The sequence below is a fragment of the Canis lupus genome, chromosome 15, assembly GCF_048164855.1.
Source record: "Canis lupus baileyi chromosome 15, mCanLup2.hap1, whole genome shotgun sequence".
Classification (NCBI taxonomy): Eukaryota; Metazoa; Chordata; class Mammalia; order Carnivora; family Canidae; genus Canis; species Canis lupus.
This window is the reverse complement of record NC_132852.1, coordinates 50,531,413-50,556,823: the sequence shown is the minus strand read 5'-3', so window position 1 is coordinate 50,556,823 and position 25,411 is coordinate 50,531,413. Positions and strand designations below refer to the sequence as shown.

Below are 25,411 nucleotides of genomic sequence, written 5' to 3'. Positions count from 1 at the left end.
TAAGCCTGAAGTTCCTCTGAGTTAAACTAAAACTCTAGATGTATTATATGGCCAAAGTAGGACGATCAATTGATTATGGGGCTCACTACCTAATAAGAAGGACAGCAAACTGAGTTCAAACTAGATATTTAGAGTCTCACCCAGAATAAGTTGTGGTAGGAAGAGGGCTTTCTAAGATAAGAAAGCAAATCTGAGATTCTACTCCTCATATTCATTGTTCTGCCCCCATTACTGCTAATTTCAATCTTTTATTGAGTTGATCATATTTTTTCACCTAGAAAGCAGGTGCAAACTTTTTTCAAGTGATACTTAAGCCTAAACTTTGAGCACTAAAAAAACAAATCTTTTGATAACTTTTAACTCACTTGTAATAATATTAAAGTGGAACTGTCCAAGTTACAGATGTCACCTGTGATATGACAAATATATGTATTACAAAGGTATACTAACTAGCTTTGAATGTTATTTCAAAGCTTAGTATTAGTGAATGAAGTATGATTCAGTAGACAAAAGGATGTATCAATTTAGCCTTTCCTTATTTCTAGACTTTATTTCTAATAATATTTCTTATTTCTAGGTATTTATTCTAGACCAGAATTTATCAACCTTAGATGCCTGTTAGAATCACCTGGGAAGTTTCAGAATTATCGTTATTAACATCTGGGTTCTACACTCTAAAGTTCATGATTTAGTTGTTCTGGGCTAGTGTCTGAGTAATCACATTTTTTAGAGCTTCCTAGGTGATATGTCAAGCAGCTAAGGTTGGGAACTCTCATAGAGTCTTTAATTAGGAAAGAATATGGTTTAAGGGATGTGGACATTGATGGAAAACCAAATTTTCCAGTTGTCTTATTTATTATTAATAGCTACTAATTATGCACTTAAAAAGACCTATTATATTAAATTATAATGTAAAATGCTTAGTTCCTTGACACAGATGTTAGGTGGTTAATGTAAATTGTAGCCACAAATTATAGCTTTATTATTCCCCTGCCTGTTCCAATACCTGAGAAAAATTGAACTTGGTTTATACAGCCTCAAAGGGCTACTGCTCTTTTCTTAACAAATCTCTGTATTTTTACTTAATTTGCCTTTATTTTGACATAGTAGTTTATACCTAAAGCTGTTGGATGCCATTGGCATTCAAATGTTCCAATAGATCTACATTGCCTGATCTATTGCAAGTCTTCTTAAAAATTATCATCTACCTACCTACCTACCTACCTACCTACCTACCTACCTGACCTACCTACCTATTTATCTCTGAGAGAGAGAGAGCATGAGCAGAGGCAGGGGCAGGAGCAAAGGGAGAGGAAGAAGCAGACTCTCTGCTCAGCAGGGAGTCTGACACAGGCTGGATTCCAGGACCCTGAGATCATGATCTGAGCTGAAGGCAGATGCTTAAGCAACTGAGCCAACCAGGCACCCAAGAGCAAGTCTTGTTTAAAGAATCCGATGCTCAGCTGATGCTTCAGTAGCCTTCAAATGGCATGTAATACAGATTCAGGTAAGATTTTGTAGCCAAAACTTAGAGTGGACGCAGACTTTTAGAATATTAATGCTAGGTAACCATAGAGAGGCAAGAAAAGTAACTCACTGCATTGTGAATGACATCATAAAATTTAAAAGCATCAACTCCAAGTATCTACTTTGAGCCTTAGTGATATGAAGGTTGAAGTAGCTTCTGACTATTTACCAGGTAACTAGATCAAGAGCACTAGTTCATGAGTTACTTTGTAGGTGGGAACTGATAAGGAAGCTTCATGCAATTTACCTATTGATATCAATAAAGACATGTCAAAGAATAGATTCTATGTTTAAAGTTAGCATGGCTATACACAAATCAATAAAGAACCTTAGAAAAATGTGACTTCCAATGTGGGCTTTCGCTTAAACAGAAATAATATCTGAGCCTGAGGCTAATATGATCCCTGGCAGCACTCCAGAAATCTGTATTGAGTTATCTGTCACCCATATAGCTACTGGTGGTGAAGGATAGCCTCTAATTTACTCATGCCTCCATCTACCAGTCTTCAGTCTCATAGTGAACTTCAGTCTCTACAGAGAGGGCACAGAAGAACTAAATGGAATCTAGTTGGGTTGGATGGTTTTGCTGAATGAAACATTAATAGTAAACCAGTTGAGGGAGGTGAAAAGAGGAACCAAGATAGGGCAGGAGCAGCTATGAGACACCTCACCTGAGATAAGAACGTTTCACTGGCATGACAGATTAGTTCTCACGATGCTAGAGTTGTTAGGCAATGGATTGTAGTATAGAATTATGGCATACATCAGTGTATCTGGACTCATCTAGAAGCAATCAGACAAATATTTGTCACTTAATAGGATTATTTCTTAGAAGGAGAGCTAGTATGTTGTAGCTTTCTGTCTCTGTCTCTATATCTCTGTGTGTGTGTGTCTCTCTCTCTCTCTTGGTCTCTCTCTGTCTTTCTATATTTTCTTCCACTATCTTTTACACTGAAGAACCTTTACATGTAGGCAGTTGGTATCTATATGTTAATGCCATATGAAACTTACATTCCACACTGATTTCTCCAGGGATTCATAAAAAAAAACTGTGCATAAATCAAAGGTTAAGGATACAAATTAGACAATCCAGGTTTTAGTCTTAACAGTGCTACTCATTAGCTTTATGGTCTCATATTACTCAAACTTCCTAAACCTCAGGTTTCCCCCCCCTATAACATTGATGAAAAATAGAATTTGCCACAAAAGGTTGAGGAAAAGTAATTGTTAGCACATTGCATTCCACACTCTATTCTATGTGCAATTTGTCCTCATAATTATATTATGAAGCTTATAGAAATGACTACTTCTCATAGCTTGATCTATTTTAATAGGATAATGAACTCTTTTTCAAGAGCAGAAAACATAAACCGAAGCAACTTAAATGTTATTCTCAACATGCTCCACCATTTAATCAGAATCATAGGAGCTGGACATTACTCACACCACCTAAAATGATGCTGACAGAGACAGGACAAAAGGTCAAATATTTGGCTTTGGTTAAAACACTGTTTTTATAGGTCAAAACAACATGACAACTCGCATTTTCACACAAATATAGCTTATTATGCTTGGCAAATCTAGTGTCAAAGTCTGTGGGCTCCCCCACAGTAAAAGAGCATCCCTAAACATTATGAGGTCACTTATTACAATAGCATAAGGTCCCTCACCTCGAAATACACCAAGAATGAAAGTGTTGATGTATGTCAGCCATGCATTTCACATTATCTTTTGTGCAAAAATAAAAAACTTGATTTGGTAAGTGATGAGAGTAAGGTAGTTAAGTAGTTTGACCAACCTCTCAAAATGACTCTTAGAAACAACTAGAAAGAGCCACGACATCTTTTAAACAAAAGTATTCTATGCTCCCCTCTGTACTGCTTTACCCCTCCTATTGGGTTCTTAGTCAAACTATAGCATACTAACAAACACCCAATAAGGAAGGTTTTTAAAAAAGATTTTATTTATTTATTTGGGAGAGAGAGAGAGAGATCACAAGCAGCAGGGAGGGGTAGAGGGAGAAGCAGACTCCCACTGAGCAGGGAGCCCCATATGACTCGATTCCAGGACCCCAGGACCACAACCCAAGCCAAAGGCAGACGCTCAACCGCTGAACCATCCAGGTGCCCCCCCCCCCCAATAAGGAGCTTTAACCTGAATTGTACTGCCGTGTTTATGAAGTCTAGCTTCAAAGAGAGTGGTAGATGCATTCACCAGCTGCTCTTTCCTAAACAACTCTCTGGTTACCACCATCTTCTCTTCCTGACACCACTCTTTAATAGACAACTGTAAAGAGGAAACCCTAGGAAGAGGAATCTCCTGAGGGGCCCAAGAAGGAGAAGAGACAAAAGACTCATAAATGGTTTTCCCATCTATAATTGGGGACCTGGTGGGAACAGGACCCCAAATAAGAAAACCCCAAAGAGCAGTGGACCCCACGGATTCATTGCCAATCAGACCAACAGAACCCCTAGCAGGTGCTGCTTGGGCATCTCATCTGCTTGCTACAACTAGCTTCTTAACAGTCTCGAGGATTTGACCTCTATATCCTTGCCAAGTCACTTGGCGGGCCCTGAAGTCAGGTTGGAAATAGCGGAAGCAAGAATGATAGTCTACATCTGGAATTCAGGCAGCCTTTCAGATTTCAGAAAGAGTCGCAAAGAGGAAGGAATCAAATGTTGAAAGATTTTCAGTTTTCCTTAAGAAGGCGCACGTTGTATTCCTTTTGGGGAGGTTGATGAGGCCTTGGAGGGGGTTGCAACTTACAAAATTCAAGGTGTACTTTCCTGTAATCAACAACTGCCTTAAGATGGCGAATTATTTCATTAAATGGAGTTTTAAATCAAAGACATAAGAGTTTAATTAGAAACTATTCTTGTCCTACTGAAGTTATCAGGCAGCTGTGCTGGTTTTTTCCCTCTGCCAGGATTTTCACAAATTCTCAGGGGAAGGGCTTGGAAAGTTACATGAGCTGTATGAAGGGAGACACAGTTACCACTGCCATGGGCCACTCGTTTTTTTTACCCAGCCATGAGTACTGACTGGTTGGAGGGAGGGGTCCAGGAGAAGAAAGCATGGGCCCTGGCTGGTGATAAAATGGCCCCCAACAAGTAGAACCTGGGATACCCCTTTCACATTGTGCATGCATTATTTTTTTTTAATTTTTTATTTATTTTTTATTTATTTTTTATTGGTGTTCAATTTACTAACATACAGAATAACCACTCAGTGCCCGTCACCCATTCACTCCCACCCCCCGCCATCCTCCCCTTCTACCACCCCTAGTTCGTTTCCCAGAGTTAGCAGTCTTTACGTTCTGTCTCCCTTTCTGATATTTCCCACACATTTCTTCTCCCTTCCCTTATATTCCCTTTCACTATTATTTATATTCCCCAAATGAATGAGAACATATAATGTTTGTCCTTCTCCGACTGACTTGCTTCACTCAGCATAATACCCTCCAGTTCCATCCACGTTGAAGCAAATGGTGGGTATTTCTTGTTTCTAATGGCTGAGGAATATTCCATTGTATACATAAACCACATCTTCTTTATCCCTTCATCTTTCGATGGACACCGAGGCTCCTTCCACAGTTTAGCTATTATGGACATTGCTGCTACAAACACCGGGGTGCAGGTGTCCCAGCGTTTCAGTGCATCTGTATCTTTGGGGTAAATCCCCAACAGTGCAATTGCTGGGTCGTAGGGCAGGTCTATTTTTAACTCTTTGAGGAACCTCCACACAGTTTTCCAGAGTGGCTGCACCAGTTCACATTCCCACCAACAGTGTAAGAGGGTTCCCTTTTCTCCGCATCCTCTCCAACATTTGTGGTTTCCTGCCTTGTTAATTTTCCCCATTCTCACTGGTGTGAGGTGGTATCTCATTGTGGTTTTGATTTGTATTTCCCTGATGGCAAGTGATGCAGAGCATTTTCTCATGTGCATGTTGGCCATGTCTATGTCTTCCTCTGTGAGATTTCTGTTCATGTCTTTTGCCCATTTCATGATTGGATTGTTTGTTTCTTTGGTGTTGACTTTAAGAAGTTATTTATAGATCTTGGAAACTAGCCCTTTATCTGATACGTCATTTGCAAATATCTTCTCCCATTCTGTAGGTTGTCTTTTAGTTTTGTTGACTGTATCCTTTGCTGTGCAAAAGCTTCTTATCTTGATGAAGTCCCAATAGTTCATTTTTGCTTTTGTTTCTTTTACCTTTGTGGATGTATCTTGCAAGAAGTTACTGTGGCCGAGTTAAAAAAGGGTGTTACCTGTGTTCTTCTCTAGGATTTTGATGGAATCTTGTCTCACATTTAGATCTTTCATCCATTTTGAGTTTATCTTTGTGTATGGTGAAAGAGAGTGGTCTAGTTTCATTCTTCTGCATGTGGATGTCCAATTTTCCCAGCACCATTTATTGAAGAGACTGTCTTTCTTCCAATGGATAGTCTTTCCTCCTTTATCGAATATTAGTTGCCCATAAAGTTCAGGGTCCACTTCTGGATTCTCTATTCTGTTCCACTGATCTATGTGTCTGTTTTTGTGCCAGTACCACACTGTCTTGATGACCACAGCTTTGTAGTACAACCTGAAATCTGGCATTCTGATGCCCCCAGATATGGTTTTCTTTTTTAAAATTCCCCTGGCTATTCGGGGTCTTTTCTGATTCCACACAAATCTTAAAATAATTTGTTCTGACTCTCTGAAGAAAGTCCATGGTATTTTGATAGGGATTGCATTAAACATTGACATTTTCACAATATTAATTCTGCCAATCCATGAGCATGGAATATTTTTCCATCTCTTTGTGTCTTCCTCAATTTCTTTCAGAAGTGTTCTATAGTTTTGAGGGTATAGATCTTTCACATCTTTGGTTAGGTTTATTCCTAGGTATCTTATGCTTTTGGGTGCAATTGTAAATGTGATTTGACTCCTTAATTTCTCTTTCTTCAGTCTCATTATTAGTGTATAGAAATGCCACTGACTTCTGGGCATTGATTTTGTATCCTGCCACATTGCCGAATTGCTGTATGAGTTCTAGCAATCTTGGGGTGGAGACTTTTGGGTTTTCTATGTAGAGTATCATGTCATTGGCGAAGAGGGAGAGTTTGACTTCTTCTTTGCCAATTTGAATGCCTTTAAGGTCTTTTTGTTGTCTGATTGCTGAGGCTAGGACTTCCAGTACTATGTTGAATAGCAGTGGTGAGAGTGGACATCCCTGTCTTATTCCTGATCTTAGGGGAAAGGCTCCCAGTGCTTCCCCATTGAGAATGATATTTGCTGTGGGCTTTTCATAGATGGCTTTTAAGATGTTGAGGAATGTTCCCTCTATCCCTACACTCTGAAGAGTTTTGATCAGGAATGGATGCTGTATTTTGTCAAATGCTTTCTCTGCATCTAATGAGAGGATCATATGGTTCTTGGTTTTTCTCTTGCTGATATGATGAATCACATTGATTGTTTTACGGGTGTTGAACCAGCCTTGTGTCCCAGGGATATATCCTACTTGGTCATGGTGAATAATTTTCTTAATGTATTGTTGGATCCTATTGGCCAGTATCTTGTTGAGAATTTTTGCATCCATGTTCATCAGGGATATTGGTCTGTAATTCTCCTTTTTGGTGGGGTCTTTGTCTGGTTTTGGAATTAAGGTGATGCTGGCCTCATAGAACGAATTTGGAAGTACTCCATCTCTTTCTATCTTTCCAAACAGCTTTAGGAGAATAGGTATGGTTTCTTCTTTAAACGTTTGATAAAATTCCCCTGGGAAGCCATCTGGCCCTGGACTCTTGTGTCTTGGGAGGTTTTTGATGACTGCTTCAATTTCCTCCCTGGTTATTGGCCTGTTCAGGTTTTCTATTTCTTCCTGTTCCAGTTTTGGTAGTTTGTGGCTTTCCAGGAATGCATCCATTTCTTCTAGATTGCCTAATTTATTGGCGTATAGCTGTTCATAATATGTTTTTAAAATCGTTTGTATTTCCTTGGTGTTGGTAGTGATCTCTCCTTTCTCATTCATGATTTTATTAATTTGAGTCTTCTCTCTCTTCTTTTTAATAAGGCTGGCTAATGGTTTATCTATCTTATTAATTCTTTCAAAGAACCAACTCCTGGTTCTGTTGATCTGTTCCACTGCTCTTCTGGTCTCGATTTCGTTGAGTTCTGCTCGAATCTTTATTAACTCCCTTCTTCTCTTGGGTGTAGGATCTATTTGCTGTTTTTTCTCTAGCTCCTTTATGTGTAAGGTTAGCTTTTGTATTTGAGTTCTTTCCAGTTTTTGAATGGATGCTTGTATTGCGATGTATTTCCCCCTTAGGACTGCTTTTGCTGCATCCCAAAGATTTTGGATGGTTGTATCTTCATTCTCATTAGTTTCCATGAATCTTTTTAATTCTTCCTTAATTTCCTGGTTGACCCTTTCATCTTTTAGCAGGATGGTCCTTAACCTCCACGTGTTTGAGGTCCTTCCAAACTTCTTGTTGTGATTTAGTTCTAATTTCAAGGCATTATGGTCTGAGAATATGCAGGGGACGATCCCAATCTTTTGGTATCGGTTCAGACCCGATTTGTGACCCAATATGTGGTCTATTCTGGAGAAAGTTCCATGTGCACTTGAGAAGAATGTGTATTCAGTTGAGTTTGGATGTAAAGTTGTGTAGATATCAGTGAAATCCATCTGGTCCAGTGTATCATTTAAGGCTCTCGTTTCTTTGGAGATGTTGTGCTTAGAAGACCTATCGAGTATAGAAAGAGCTAGATTGAAGTCACCAAGTATAAGTGTATTATTATCTAAGTATTTCTTCACTTTGGTTAATAATTGATTTATATATTTGGCAGCTCCCACATTCGGGGCATATATATTGAGGATTGTTAAGTCCTCTTGTTGGATAGATCCTTTAAGTATGATATAGTGTCCCTCTTCATCTCTCACTACAGTCTTTGGGGTAAATTTTAGTTTATCTGATATAAGGATGGCTACCCCTGCTTTCTTTTGAGGACCATTCGAATGGTAAATGGTTCTCCAACCTTTTATTTTCAGGCTGTAGGTGTCCTTCTGTCTAAAATGAGTCTCTTGTAGACAGCAAATAGATGGGTTCTGCTTTTTTATCCAGTCTGAAACCGTGCGCCTTTGATGGGGTCATTAAGCCCGTTCACATTCAGAGTTACTATTGAGAGATATGAATTTAGTGTCATCATGATAACTATTCAGTCCTTGTTTTTGTGGAATGTTCCACTGAACTTCTTCTTAAAGGGGAATTTTAAGAGTCCCCCTTAAAATTTCTTGCAGAGCTGGTTTGGAGGTCACATATTCTTTTAGTTGCTGCCTGTCTTGGAAGCTCTTTATCTCTCCTTCATTTTGAATGAGAGCCTTGCTGGATAAAGTATTCTTGGTTGCATGTTCTTCTCATTGAGGACCCTGAATATATCCTGCCAGCCGTTTCTGGCCTGCCAGGTCTCTGTGGAGAGGTCTGCTGTTACCCTAATACTCCTCCCCATAAAAGTCAGGGATTTCTTGTCTCTTGCTGCTTTAAGGATCTTCTCCTTATCTTTGGAATTTGCAAGCTTCACTATTAAATGTCGAGGTGTTGAACGGTTTTTGTTGATTTTAGGGGGGGATCTCTCTATTTCCTGTATCTGAATGCCTGTTTCCCTTCCCAGATTAGGAAAGTTTTCAGCTAGAATTTGTTCAAATACATATTCTGGCCCTCTGTCCCTTTCTGCATGCATTATTTTTAATACTCCATTTATTTATCCCCTTAGGTACCTTTTTCCTGCTTCCCAATATTTTAATTTTCTGACTCCTGAACTTCTAGTCTGACAACGCTCAAATACCAATGGAAGATACAACTTCTGCAAAGTTGTTTAAAATGTAGATTGTTCCCACTCCTGTCCTTAATTTTGCTCAACAGAGCTGGGTTGGATCCAGGTATATCCAATTTAGTAAGCCCCTCAGGTGATTCGGTGCAATTGAGATGCTTCCTGGTCCCAGTGTTTTTATTCTCTCTGTCCTGTCATCACTCTTTCCTATGTCCTGTCAACTTCAATCCATCTATTACCTGCTTTTCTAATTCCCCTGCTTCAGGGACTATCTGATTAAACCAGGAATCTTTGATCAAAAAAGACCCTAGTGCATATTAATATACAGAAATTAAAGCAAAACCCATGTAGTAGTAACATTCCCTGAAAGGATGTTTGCATTTTTACCAAGGAGGGTCAAATCCATGTCCCTCCAGATCCTGGGGAAGCCACCTAATTGTGGAGACTCTTGAAATTTTCTCTAGAGAGTCTTTACCATTCCAGAAACTTAAAGCAGCAGTGGCTATACCAGCCAGAGTAAACAAAGGCCCAGGGATTCACATCTTTTTTTTAATTGAAATATAGTTGTGGTGAGCACTGGGTATCATGTTAGTGTTGAATCACTAAATTGCACCCCCGAAACTAGTATTATATTGTATGTTAAGTAACTGGAATTTAAATAAAAACTTAAAAAAAAAAGAAATATAGCTCATATACAATATTATATTAGTTTTGGGGGTACAACATAGTGACTCGACCTTTATATATATTATGAAATGATCACCATGTCTAGTTACCATCTGTCACTCTACAAAGTTATTACAATATTACTGGCTTTATTCCCTATGCTATACTTTGGAATGTATATATTTAACAAGTTTCTCAGGTTATTCTCTTTCATTCAAAAGCTTGAGAACTACACAGAAATACTTCCTTTACTCCACAACACTGTCCTCACATAAGAGCACTTGGGGTACTCAGACCTGCCAGCTCTCAAAGTGCTCAGTGGTAAAACTTGGAGAAAGGCCACAGAAGACACTTGTAAGTACACACGATCCCTCTAAATGAATTGTTTTCTTTTCCTGTAATTGGTTTTAACAATTGAAGAAGTTTTAAACAGGGTTCTCATGTGGTTATCTTATAATCCATTTGGGTCTAGCTTGGAATCTGACAACTGGAACGAAAAGAAGCTTGGATTCGGTGCATACTTTGGTTTTGGTGCTGCTGTGTCTCATGGTCCTCAGCAGGGATCGAAAAAGAACTCAGTGTGCACAGCAAATCCCCAAAATTGGCGGGCTTGACTTCCTGGCAAATTGCTGCATTTTTCCACTTTTCTGTTCAGGACCACTAAATGCTGAGATGTGGATGCATACCAAAATAAAAGCGATTCATTGTGTTCTAAAGATTTTTTTTTTTTAATTTAGTGTTTGTGTAAAACCATCTTTTGAAGCAGCAACTATCAAGTCTGAAAAGCAATTGATGTTTCCATTAATCTTTTTCTGCGGGATACCTTAGTTCTAAGGATTTAACATCCTGTAAGTAAAGTTGAACATAACAGATTCCATAAGCAGCCTTTTTATTGTCAGACCATTGCCTGATTTTAATATAATAAAAAGGAAAGTGTGCGTTAAAAAAAAAAAAAAAGAGCACTTGAGGTCTTGGGGCACCTGTGTGGCTCAGTCAGTTAAACGCCTGCCTTTGGCTCAAGTCATCATCTCAGGATCCTGGGATAGAGCCCCCAGTCCAGCTCCCTTCTCAACAGGGTGCCTGCCTTCTTCTGCCTCTGCCCTTCCCCCAACTCCTGCTCTCTCTTTCCCTCTCTCAAATAAATAAATAAAATTTTTAAAAAGCACTTGAAATCTCTCAAGAAAGTTTCAAAAGCTCTCCAAAAATGTATATTTCTTTCACAAATGTGTCCTGATTAATACATTTAAATAAATAATTAATTATAAAATATATAAACATAAAAATTAATAAATATATTACATATAATTATATATTAGATATATAATACATATTAATTAGTAATATAAATAAATAAAATTTAAAATAAATAAATTTCCATTTCTCATCCCAGCAGTTTCTTAGTTGGATGTCCATTTATAAACTAATAGGGGTCTGTGAAATCTCCAAAATGCATTAAAAATTTTTGCATGCATGTGAATATGTGCATTTTCCTAGAAAGAATGTAGATTTCAATATTCCCACAGGGCTCTACAATCCAAATTATTCTTGGAGTCACAATATTAGAAGATAATGCCCATCCAGGAAGACTGATTTGTTCTCAAGCATTCTTTTGGGTACCAAAGCACAACAAAGTAGAAGGCTTAGCAGTGAAACTTTTGTTAAAGGGCCTTATTTGTCTGCATGTTAGTTCTCTATAATTAAGTATACTTTGATTAATTTGAATTAAAGATGCCTGTATTCTAAATTCCCCATGCTATTTGCCTTATATAAAGAGAGAACAAAAGAACAGTAAAGTCTGAGCTCCATTTTCAATGTTAGTCACCCCTGTGGAAGATAGGTGTCTTTGCTTTTCTGAGGAATAAATTAACTCTAACATTTTCTCTAATGAGAGTCACAGATTCATCTGATACCAGGTGCAAAAAGAAATCTTTGAAACTCTAGACAGATTAAGGATAAAGGAGGACCCCAGGGCACAAAGCAGATGCTGTACATAATCATAGAGACAGAAATTTTAATCAGTTCTTCTGTTTTTCAGAGACAATTCTGTTTCCTGGATCAATAGGAAGCTGTTGCAATGTTGAATTGCCCAGGTGTGGCAGTAAACTGTCCTACCCTGCTAACCTCAGGGAGCTTAGAGCCCAGCATTGACATCTTTTCTATAATTTAAAGTCATCTAGAAAAAAATACTTGTTTATTTTTAAAACTAATAATCTTATTAACATATAATCTGTTAGGCTTTAGATTTAAACAGAGGAGTTTAGGGGGAGTTTTCAGAGGGTGGGGAAGGTTACATTACTTCTTCCAAATCTTCAATATGATGAAAATATTCAATATATGAAGCTGATGAGTATTATATGCAAACACATGCAAACAATTTGTATTTCGTACATACTTGGTGTTACTTCCCTTCCCCTGACCAAGTTGAATGGAAGATAAACATTCTTTTTTAAGGATCTGAATTTCATTCCAATGGTGTGGTAGGCAGTTTCTTTTCTTTTCTTTTTTTTTTTTTTTAAGATTTTATTTATTTATTTGACAGAGAGAGTGAGAGCACAAGCAGAGCAGCAGGCAGAGGGAGAGGGAGAAGCAGGCTGCCTACTGAGCAGGGAGTCCGACCCGGGGCTTGAGCCTAAGACCCTGGGATCATGACCCAACCTGAAGGCAGATGCTTAACTGCCTGAGCCACCCAGGTGCCCTGGTAGGCAGCTTCTAAGGTGGTCCCCAATGACCCCAACCCCACTGAACATAGTGACTTCCTTTTAAATGTTAGAATGTGGTAAAAGTGATAGGATATCACTTCTAAGATTAGGTAATAGAGGACTGTGACTTTCATCATTTTGTCTCTTTCTCTCTCTATCACTCTCCATCCTGCACTAGAGGAAGCAAACTGCCATGTTGTGAGTAAACCTATGGAGATGCCCACATGTCATGGAGTGGACCTCTAGCCAACCATCAGTAATGACATAGTGAGGCCTGCCAGAAGCCATGTTAGTAAGCTTGGACAGAGGATCCACCCTGAGTATGGATATGACTGTTGTCATTTGATTATGACTCAAAGCCACAGGACTTGACTAAGCAGCACCATTATTCCTGACCAACAGAAACCATTAAGGTACAAATTGTTGCTTTCAGACACTTAGGCTTGGGCATTTTGTTATGTAGCAGTAGTTACCTAAAATAAATGGAAAGAAAGCATAAGTCACCATCATGAAAAAGAAAAAATTCTGTTTCTCTAGACAGGGATAACTCATTCAAACTCCTTTTATAGAACTGTGGGTTTTACAATAAAAACTATAACAGAGGTGTTGGAGTTGAAAAGATGAAATGGACATGCAAAAATCAGCTAGGTAGCTCTTTCAAACATCACTTGAATTACTACCCAGGCTTCTAGGCAGTAAATGATGATAGTTTAATATTTATTAAACTGTTAATATGTACCTGACTCCCTGTCAATGCTCTATACGGATCATTCCACTAAATCTTCACACTCATTTCAAGTGTTACTACTATGGACATTTTATAGCTGAGAAAATTGAAATAAATACAGGCTAGGTATCTTTCCTAGTCTATATAGCTGGCATTTGAATCTAGAGCCTCTTAAAACTATGCTCATATATTGAGGCATAGCACTCTAAAGTGACCTAATAAGAACTAGCATCGGGCAGCCCCGGTGGTGCAGCGGTTTGGCACCGCTTGCAGCCTGGGGTGTGATCCTGGAGACCCTGGATCAAGTCCCACGTCAGGCTCTCTGCATGGAGCCTGCTTCTCCCTCTGCCTGTGTCTCTGCCTCTCATTCTCTCTGTGTCTCTATAAATAAATAAACAAAATCTTAAAAAAAAAAAGAAAGAAAAAAGAACTAGCATCAAGTGAATACACAGCTTTTTTGCCAAGTCCATTCAATAATGGGAAAAGTCATTTTCCAAAGTACAGAAAATCCTAATTAACTCTATTAAACTCACTTTTGATTGCTTCAATGCGTTCACAAAAATAAATAGCAAAAAGAAATGTATTCCATTCCCACGTAACATATTTGTGTACTACAGTTGTGGTAATATGTAACCAAGAGATTTTAGGATTAAAGACTGACATATAGGACATACATGATAATGACATTTAAATTTTTTTCCTTGCTTTTTTCCTTCTCTTGCTTAGAAGAGCATTATTGACCAGAATCATAGAATCATAATTGAAAGAGAAGATGTCTTTTTAACCAGTCCAACAATTTTATTTGACAAGTAAGAGAATCGAGTCCTTTATTTGGTGATAGCCACCTAACTAGTTAATGGTAGCAAGAATTAGAACAGATCAGCTGAATCACAGTTAATTTATAGTCCAGTGCTGTGCATGCTATGGTAAATTTTATGTTGTACTGAAAATTCATCAGTTTCATATTTTTTTCCAATCAAAAACTGGAATCACATTAACCAAGAATGAATTATTATGCTCTCTTTGGAAGCCAAAATAAAATATAAACTTTATAGTGAAAGACCAACAATAAGGGCTAACAGCTAATTCTTCAAGAGAAGTAATAGAATTCTGACAGTAATGGAAAGTTATCTTTAAAGTGCTTAAAGAAAATACTTCCCAACCTAGAATTTTACACTTAGTAAAAAATCCTTCAAAAATGAAGGTTAAAATTAAATTCTTATTTTCAAAAAGCTAATAATTTATCATCAGCAAAAATATTGGAGAGAGATTTTCAGGCAGTAAAGAAATAGTTCCAAGCAGAAGCACAATTATGAAAGAAAGAATAAAGACAGAAAAGACTAAATAAACTGGGTTAAAAATGAATCTTGACTACATAAACAATCATAATGATTTCAAGGGCCTAAAGTATATTTAGTATAAAAATGAATGACAGCAAAAGAGGAGTTGATACAGTCAGAGTGTCCTAAAGCTTGCATTTTTCTGGTAGTTGGCAATAAATATATTTACAGTGGATCTAATAAGTCAAAACTATGTGTGTAATCTCTAGGCTAACCACTTAAAGAATGATAACACAACATATAACCATATACTGAAGGTAAGGGAAAATTGAAAATCTTCAAATATTTGACTACTACAAAATTCATTAAGAAATTAATTTGTTTTTTTTTAAGCTTTATCATAATCAAATAGGCCCAGATGGCTTCACTGATGAATCCTTCAAAAACATGTAAGGAATTAATAATTTCAAAGAAGCAAGTTTGTTTTAACACTTAGGACTCAAAACAAACAAACAAACAAACAAACAACAACAATAACAACAACAAAAAAACCCAAACACTTAGAACTCATTCAACATAATTAACTGCATTAATACAAATAAGAAAAATTATATGTTCATCTCAAAAGGTGCAGTAAAAAAGTACTCATTAAAATCCAATGAACACTCAGGATATTTTAGCAGACTATGAATAGGAAGTTATCTTTAAAAGAAATTTATAGGGCAGCCCCGGTGGCAGCGGTTTAGCGCCCCCTGCAGCCTGGGGTGTGATCCTGGAGACCTTGGATCGAGTCCCACATCGGGCTCCCTGCATGGAGTCTGCTTCTCCTTCCGCCTGTGTCTCTGCCTCTCTCTTCACTCTCTCTGAATGAATGAATAAATAAATCTTAAAAAAAAAAACATAAAAGCTAGAAGTGGGATAGTATTAAAAAAATAAAAACATAAAAAAAATTTATAGGACACATAATACTTGTTGAAATTTTGAAAGTTTAATCTTTTAGATCCTAGGTGAGATAAGAATGCCCTATTATCATAACTTCCATTTAACCTTGTACTGGATATCCTAGATAGTGCAATAAGGCAAGAAAAAGAAATAAAAGTAAATGGACTGGAAAGAAAGAAATAAAAATGTGATTTTATTTTCTGCATTATTTGCAGACAACGTGATTTTTGTACATAGAAAATCCCTAATCAAACCTATTAGTTATTAGAATTAGTAAACGAATTCAGCAAAGTTACTATATCACACAAACACAAGGACACTATTAAAAATAATTGTTTCTATAAACTAGCACCAAATAGAAAATAAAACAGTTTAAAATCTAAAGTATATCAAAGAACATCAAATACTTATGAATAAATCTAATAAAAGATGTACCAACACCCATTTCCTTCCCTTTGTTTTTGTCTTACCTTAAAAAAAAATATATATGTATCAACATATCTTCAGAGAAAACTACAAAACATCAAGGAAATTTAAAAAGACCTAAGTGAATAAAAGATTATACTATGTCATGGCTTGGAAAGCCCAATTTTACAAAAATGTCAAATATCCTCACATATATTTATAGACTCAATGCAAAACCAACCACAATCCCAATAATACTGTTTTTGTTCAGATTGATGAGGCAATTCCAGAATCAAGGATATTGAGTACAATTTGGAAAAGAACTGCAAAAAAAGAACTTATTAATAGGTATCAAGACATGTTAGCAAGTATTTAGACTTTTGTTAAAGCTATGGTAATTAAGACAGTGTGCTATTAATGCAATGTAGGCAAATAGATCTATGCAGAGTTCTAAAACATTAAAACACATCTCCACACATGTAACAAATGTATGACTATATTTCAAAGGGGGAAAACTTATCTTTCCAATAGACCTGGAAAAATGTGTTATTCTTATGGAAAAACACAAACACCATACATAAAATAAATTACACATAACATACTTAAATGTGAAAAGGTAAAGCAATACATTTTCTTGAATAATAGAGGGTAACTAAATAGGACATTAAAAGTACTAACTATAAGAAATATTGATTAATTAGACTCTAATCAGTAATCATAATTAGATGATTACTAAACTAAAAGCATGGCACCTGTTCATTAAGACACCATTTGAAAATGAAGTCAGAGTGGGAGAACATCTTTATAATACACATATATGAAAAAGGACTCAAATCTAGACCATATAAATAATGCATCAATAAGAAATTGATTGGCAAAAGAGTTGAGCAAGTACTTCAAAAGAAGATATATAATTAGTCAATAAGCATATGAAAAGATGCTTAATGGCATTAGTCAGGGAAATCCAAATTGAATCCACACTCAGAATAGCTAAAATTAAAAGTGATCTTAAAAAAAAAATAAAAAATAAATAAAAAAATAAAAAAAAGTGATCTTGAGAGTATCAAATATTGGCAAAAATGTGAATCAACTTAAACTCATTAACTACTAGTGGATATTGATAAAACTACTTTAGAGATAATTTAACATTACCTCATAATGTTGAACATGTGCATACTCTATGCATATTAGTTTTTTATTGCCACAAACTTAGCAGCTTAAAACAACACATATTCATTATTTTACACTTTTAAGGTCTAGAGACTGAGAATAACTTCATTGGGTCTTCGGTTCAGGGTCTTAAAGGTTGTAATCAGAAGTATTATCTGGATGGTGTTCTCATCAGATAGTTCAACTGGGGAAGAATCCACTTCCAAGCTTATTCGGGTTGTTGGAAGAATCTGTTTCTTTGAGACTGTATGACTGAGAGCCCCAGGTTTTGCTGGGGTGTTTTGCTGGAGGCTAGCCTCAGCTGGTAGCGGCCACCCATGGTTTCTTACTAGGGGGTGTTCTCTCAACATAGTGGCTTGCTTCATCAAACCAACAAGCAGAAATGTTCACTCCACTCTGCTCATACATACCATGACATGATCACAGGAGTTACATATTACCTTTGCCATATAAGGTAACCTAATCAATGGAGTGATATCTCATAACCCTTGCCATATTACATTGGATAGAAGCAAGTTATAGATCCTATCCTCATTATGGAAGTGCTGGAGATAACACAAAAACATAGACACCAAGAGGCAGAAATCACCGGGAGGAATCTTAGTGTCCATTTGTGTCACGCTGTGCCCAGTTTGACTATTAGACTTCTTATGAGAACATTCACGGCAGCATTATTTGTAAATATCAACAACTAGAAATACAGTACAATGTATAGATAAATCACAGTGAGCTCTAATAATAGAAACTACCAATGGAAAAAAAAACTCAAAAATGTACAACTCAAAAATAGGCAAAAGTAGTTATATAAATAAAATCAGTGGTGTTTTTAAGGAGAATGACTGGAAATGGCTATAAAAGACACTTCTGAGATAGGAGAATTGTTTATACCCTGTCTGAGCTGGTTACATGGATATATATACTTTGCAAAAATGTATCAAGCTGTACATTTAGATTTACATATTTTCTATGTATACCCTATGCTTTAATATGAAACTTCTCCAAATCACTGAATTATTTTAATTCCCTATGCAAAAGCATCAACTATTTCTGATTTTTCATCTCTTCAATATTTTATCTTCTTAAATTTTTCTTAGAAAAAATGAACACTAGACCTTATGAGTGGCCAGTATGTGGTTTGAGAGAAACAAAAGGAAGAGGCAACCGGCTACCAGCTTCCCTTTCCTGTTGCATTAGGTGCCTTGTTTCAGGCATCAGGTTTTCTCTTGTTTCATAATGATCATTCTCACGTTCCAGAGATCCCAGGACCCAATGCTTAGGGTCTCCCACTTGGTTGTTCAGCAAAGTGACCATTCAACCCAAAGCACTGTGGCTAGTCTTCAAGAACAGCAGTATCATCAAAGAATAAAACAAAATCTCCCTTTAGAGGCTGATGGATGAATGGAAAGAAGAACCACTGAGTGCTATGAAGCATGAATTAAATACTTTAAGCGATCAAGGAAGGGAACACTTTATATAGAGAATACAGGACTGTCTCCTCAAAGGAAGTGTTATGCAAACTGGTATTCAAAGATGAGTGGGAGATTCTCTCAAAGAGTTGGTTTTAGAGAGACCTTTAAATGTCTACTACTCACTGGGCACCTTTCCAAATGCTATCATCTATCTATCTAACTATCTATCTATCTATCTATCTATCTATCATCTATCTATCTATCTATCTATCTATCTATCTATCTATAAAAGTACTTGTTTTTCATATCGTTCTAAGAGGTAGGTTAGTACTAAGTTGTCAACTGTACTTTGCAGGTGAGGAAATCCACAAAGAGGTAAAAAGAACAAGCCCAAAAACACAAACTGGAAGTGAATGCATAGGAGTTTGAATAGGAATTCTGTAAGTCTGTGCTTCTAACTGCTTTGCAACAGCAATGATAAAAACCCTGGCATCTGGGACAGTCTGGCCTTCTTTGAAGGCAAGCATCTGAGCATGGCCGAATGGTGGGCGATGAGGCTGGCATGGTAGCAGGGATGCAAATGTTGTTCCACAAATGACATTTTTGGACTTGATTAAGTGAGGAGCCATAAAGACACCTTAAGGCTTTGAGTCATGATACAATTTTTATTTAGAAAGATTACTTCAGCAACAATTGGGATAGAAGGTAATGACACAAGATGGGACCCTAAAGTAATAGTCTGGGCAATTAAGACTTCTTGAAATAAAGCAGTGAGGATAGGGATGAAGAAGAGCTTACAGCAGTGGTTCACAAAGTGTGGGCACCTTTACCTGGAGTCTGTTAGAAGTAGGTATGTTCAAGCCCTACTTAGACAAACGAACCAGAAGCCTTAGCAGTAGGGCCCAGAAATCTGAGTTTTGCCAAGACTTTCAGGTCATTCTGATTCACACAAAAGTTTAAGGACCACAGACCTAGATCATTAGTTTTTTAATCCAGAGTCCACAGCAGACTCACTGGGAAGGTTTTCAAGATTCATTACCCCTCCACCCACCCATTCTAATTTAGTAGGTCTGGTATGGTGCTCCAGCATGTATATTTTTTTTTTGAAAGCTCCCCAGGGAATGCTGATACATCCCCTGATTAAGAACAACTGGAACACAAATGGAATCTGATGTGGTTCTGTACTCCTCCACAAATGAATACTGCCTACGTTTCACAGAGTATCCCTTGCTTCAGAAAACTGAGAATAACATGCTAATGTCTGCATCTGAGTTGGTCTCAAAGTCCAAACTTCTACCTGGAGATGTCCTTTTATGGCTGCATATGTGAATAAGAGGATGATCCTACCCTCTAATTCATATGCCATACAACTTTTTGATGTTTGTAGTCCATCCAGCAAATCAAAAACAGGAAAAGTGGCACATCTACTAAATGTTTATTTCTGAAATGTATCGGATAATGGTTTCAGAGTGAATGATTCAGTCCCTAATAATAACACTGTATTAGCTAGTGAATCCAATTTGATTTGGATTCGTGGGAATATTCAAACAGTTTTATACTTGTCAGTACTGAAATTTAAAAAGCAAACAAACCAGCCACACAAGCACGGCAGGCAGCTGTACAAAGCTGAGCTCCAGACTGGCCTCATTTCATACCTGTCTCCTCCCATCACCAAATTCATCTTTCAAATGCTTCCTTAGACCATCTGAGTCTCTTCCTTCTAGGCATACACCATTGTCTACTATTGAAACATGCAGATGTAACTACCCATGCAGATATTCCCTTTGGTTGCTGAAAATTTCAGAAACTATACTAACTCTATGGCATACTCTTCTCCCTTCTCCTCAGAAGTTTTGACGTGAAGTCCAAACTCCTCAATGGCTTATAATAGGGTGACCATGTAATTTATCATCCAATTCAAACGAATTGAGAATGAAAAGGGGATGCTAATAATAATTAGAGTTGGATAATAGGATACACTGGGACAGTCTCTGTCAACAGGGATATCCATTAGCCTCCACACATGGCAGTTTGTGATTCTGGCCCCTACTTACATGGCCAGTATTTCATTAATGTCTGCCTTGTGACAGGTGTGACACATGCATTCTTTCTAATCAACTTGGGCAGTGTTTTATTACCATTATTTCACATATGAGGAAATGCACAAAATCCAATAGTTGCAGAAGCTCTTGCAATAGAAAAGAGGAAGAATCAGAAGTCAGAAACTGACTTGTTTGGCTTCTGTATCTAAATCTTTCCTCAGATGGATGCTTTCCTTAACAACTAATAACTTTCTAAAATAGAATAAAAGAGGATTATTCAAATCCCTATGTATACCAAAGCCTGTTTTTTTCAAAAGTGCCTATATAGCTCTTTTCCTGAAGAACAAATCATTTATAACATAACCCAAAGAACATTTGGAGAAAAGTATACAAAGTAAAAAATATGAGTTCTCTGCTGCTACGCCCAGCTAACCAAGTCACTTTCTCAGAGGTAAAGGTGGTTGGCAAAATCCCGCTCATATTTCCAAAAAATTTTAAGATGAAAACAGAAATGTGGATTTCTCTCTTTTCCCACTTCACCTGGGATGTCCCATATGAAGAACTTTCTTAACACGTCATTAAGAAATCTAGACAAGTTTCAAACTGAAGATACAAAGTACTTCTGCATATAAGTCTGCTGACAAATGAAAAAGTTCACATTAGCTCTTTAATTAAAGACTAAAGGACACTTAGCAATAAACTCATGAGAGTGGAAGGAACAACATACATTTCATGCTTAGTAAATTTTGTGACTGAGGTTGGTAGCTTCAAAGAGTTCAAAATATAATCATTAAAGACTGCCCCCGTTATGTGGAAGTTGAAGTATACATTTTTGACTCCTGGATATCAGTGAGCATGAAGCCCCAACTCTGCCATGAATAACCTGGGTCATCACACTATTACTCAGCCATCTGACTGCTGTCAGCCTTATAAGTACAAAAATCAAAGAGTTAGACTTCATAAGTCATGACACTAGCAACACCAGACCGGGGCCTCTTTCTGCATCCCTCCTTCTCTGCAGGGGTGCGTCAGACAACCAACACTATCTTCTTTTGTCTACCAACTGGGCCATTTTTTCTAAGCCAGAAAGGAAACAAACATCCAAAAGGAAAACCTGCTACAGAATTACTGAACTATGGAGAGGAGATCATCACTCCTTTACCCAGCCATCCACTACTGTGCTGCTCCCACAGAGAGGGAGAAAAGAAATACAATTTAAAAAATGAGAGACACCTAACTCTGGGAAATGAACAAGGGGTAGTGGAAAGGGAGGTGGGCGGGGGGTTGGGGTGACTGGGTGATGGGCACTGAGGGGGGCACTTGGCGGGATGAGCACTGGGTGTTATGCTATATGTTGGCAAATTGAACTCCAATTAAATAAATAAATAAATAAATAAATAAATAAATAAATAAATAAATAAATAATGGAGGCATCTTTTCAACTCCTGAAGTGTCCTTCTTCTGAAGAGAGGCCAAAATCATATAACTTCTAGGTACTTTCCACCCGTTTACTCATTAAGAAGGTCCTTATATGGTTGGCAAGTCTGGGGAGAATAACTGGTATGTTTTTGAGTCAGCTCGGGCTGCTGTAATAGAATATTATAGACTGGGTGACTTAGGCAACAGGCATTCATATTCCATAGTTCTGAGAGGATGGGAAGTTCAAGATTAAGGTGACAGCCTATTTGGTTCCTGGAGAGCACTCTTTCTGATGTCACAGGTGTACCTTCTCACTATGTTATGTCTCTCCTTAGAAGAGGGTCCCTCCACCTATCCATCATGACCTTATCTGAACTTAATTACTTCCCAAGGGCCCCATCTCCACATCCCATTTCATTGAGGCTTAGGGAATCAACATATGAACTTGGGAGAGAAGTGCACAGATCAGGCCATAGCAGTGTGGCCAGCTTAATTCTTTTCCTGATTTGGAGAGTGAGCCTGCCCACCAAAATCATGAGTCTTCTTTTGTTCCTCCATGCTGTAAGCCTCTCTAGGCCAAAAGGGATAATTTCTTGATTCTTGAGATTTGTATTCGCAACTCTATTTGGTTCATAAACCTAAAGCCAGGCCCTTCATCCTGGTCTTTATCTACAATAAAGATGATATTCTGGACATATTTCCCTTTTTGTGGTCCTATTAACCAACAACACCAATCCCCCCCACATCCAACACATATAAGCTTGTGAAAGTCTTCTGACAAGTATAAAACTGTTTGAATATTGAATATTCAATATCCAATTGAATATTGGAGTATAAGCAACTCCAATATTGCTTAGGTTCTTTGAGGGTATTTTCCCCTCCCTAAGAGTACGTGTGTGTGTGTGTGTGTGTGTGTGTGTGTGTGTGTGTGTGTGTGTGTGTTGGAGAGGGAATTGGTGGTAGTGGTTCATCTATGAGTTCATCCGTAACTGATGGCTAGTACTCTGCACACACACTATAGGCACTCATGGGCAGCAATCCGACAGTGTAGCACGAGCCTGCCTTTCATGTAACACATCCTCCACAACACATGCCTCTGTAGAAATGAGAGACTCTGTGCATGACTCACCAATATTCAGGGGTAAGGTCACTGGTGGAAAAACTTGAGTAAATACAGCACATATCCTTCAAAGAAAGGACACGACCACCAAGAGGAATCCAGAGGGTCAATCATTTCAGTAAGGATGTATTCAATCAAAAGTCACAGAAAACCCTCCACTCGACAGGTTAATAAATTAGGAAACACTTTTATCTCAGATAATAAGATAGTGGGGACAGTTCCAGGATTGAATAATTCCAGCAGTTCATTTAAATATCAAGAACTCTGGATCTCTTTTTACTTTCACCTCTACAGTGTGCCAATTACTCACGGTAGCCTCTCTCATGGTCACTAAGTGGTTACCACTGCTCTAAGCATCTCATCCATCCAGAGGTGACAAGATTCAGTGAGAAAGAGGAGCACATCTCTTCCTATGTATCCTTTTAAAAACAATACATCTTTCACCTAATTCCCCTCAGCCAACTTCTTACATTTCAAAAGCCAGGACTTCCTCATGTTCCCCTCCCTAAACCTACCAGTGAAAAAAGGTAATGGAATTGGTATGATTCATGTAGGCAAATCAACTTTTTTTTTTTTTTAGGATTTTATTTATTTATTCACGACAGACACAGAGAGAGATTCAGAGACACAGGCAGAGGGAGAAGCAGGCTCCATGCAAGGAGCCCAACATGGGACTCGATCCCGGGTCTCCAGGATCAGGCCCTGGGCCAAAGGCAGGCACTAAACCGCTGAGCCACCCAGGGATATCCAGCAAATCAACTTCTATACCTGAATTACAATGGAAAATCAGGACTCAACCAGCAAGGAAGGAGGAAAACGTATTGGGTTGGTAACCAGTAGTGTCTGTTACATTTCCCAGCCACAATCGATGGATAATGTAAGAATATACTCATCTTGGAGGAATGTAGATTCACTTCTAATCCTCCCAACCCCCAGTCCCCTTATGTGTGCCTAGGGACTTCAAGGTAGATTGGAAACAAGGACTAAAAAATATTTGGGATGTTATCAACTGCATCAGTATATTGAGATAGGAAGTCAGTGATCACATTTAATTGAATTATGTAAATCCTTTCCCAAATGGCTGGTGCCCTTGTTTCCTTTCATAAATGAATAAAATGAACAAATAAATTATAGGACTACTCAGATTCCTTTCCTTGGGAGCTGTCACATGGTCCTTGCCAATGAACACAGAGAGGCAGATATAGAGCATTGCTTTAATAGAATTTCAGCAAGACAGTAGCCCGGCCAGCCTAGACGGAGGTTTAAATTAGATGTGCTTTTGCCAACACAAGAGAGAATCATTTTGCTGTTCTGACAGCTCCTTTGCTGCAACCATTTATGTAGAATATACACAATTATTCAAGAAATGTTGGTAGTGATGTTATTCATATTAATTAGATAAGAGCCATCTGAGAATGCTAAAATATATCCTATTTTCAGCTAATAATTAAAGACTATTGCATAATAATCAGGCTCTTCAAACATTTCCTTAAACGTTTCAATTTCCATTGACCATATTAATTACATTTAAGTTATAATAAAAAAAAGTCTGATGTTACCGCCTTTTTTTTTTAAGCTACGATGTTAAGAGCCAACATGCGGACTGCCTGAGCACATAAAGGGTCAGGTTTCTAAGTAGTGCTCATGATGCATGGAAGGTGGAGTGATATGATGTGAAAGTTAGATTTGAGGAGAGAAGACTGACTTTAGGTTTCATCCTTGCTGCTCAACTCTTCCTTACACAGGTCAATCAATTATGTCCAAACTGCTGCCCTATGAAATGGGAGTAATCTATTGTGTAGCTTATAAAACACTCAGTGTAGTTCCTGGCACATAATAGGTACTTTGGGATAATAGATATTAGGATTTATAATAGATTTGAAACCACTTACATATGCTTGTATATCAGGCTACATAATCTAAACCTAGAAATATGTGTAGCGTCAACAATATTTTTACTATCATGTAAACTCAATTTTATAAAATTATAAGATTTTAGAACACATTTGAAAGTTCAACTTTAGAGTCTCCTGTGATGGTTAATTTTATACATCAACCTGGCAAGCCCACAGTGCCTAGGTAGGTGCTTAAACATTATTTTGGATGTCTCTATAAGGATGTTTTTAGATGAGACTAACATTTAAATCAGTGGACTTTGGGGAAAGCAGATGGGCCCACAAAACGTAGGTGGGCC

General features: G+C 37.6%; 1 long non-coding RNA gene across 1 annotated transcript in view; it reads right to left on the bottom strand.

The window, feature by feature from the left end:
• LOC140604434 (uncharacterized) overlaps window positions 1-25,411 on the bottom strand; it is a 207,788-nt gene that overhangs the window by 79,065 nt on the left and 103,312 nt on the right. The window contains exon 3 of the long non-coding RNA XR_012007323.1: window positions 2,199-2,310. This is a non-coding gene — a long non-coding RNA (uncharacterized lncRNA). The remainder of the gene's footprint in view (window positions 1-2,198; window positions 2,311-25,411) is intronic.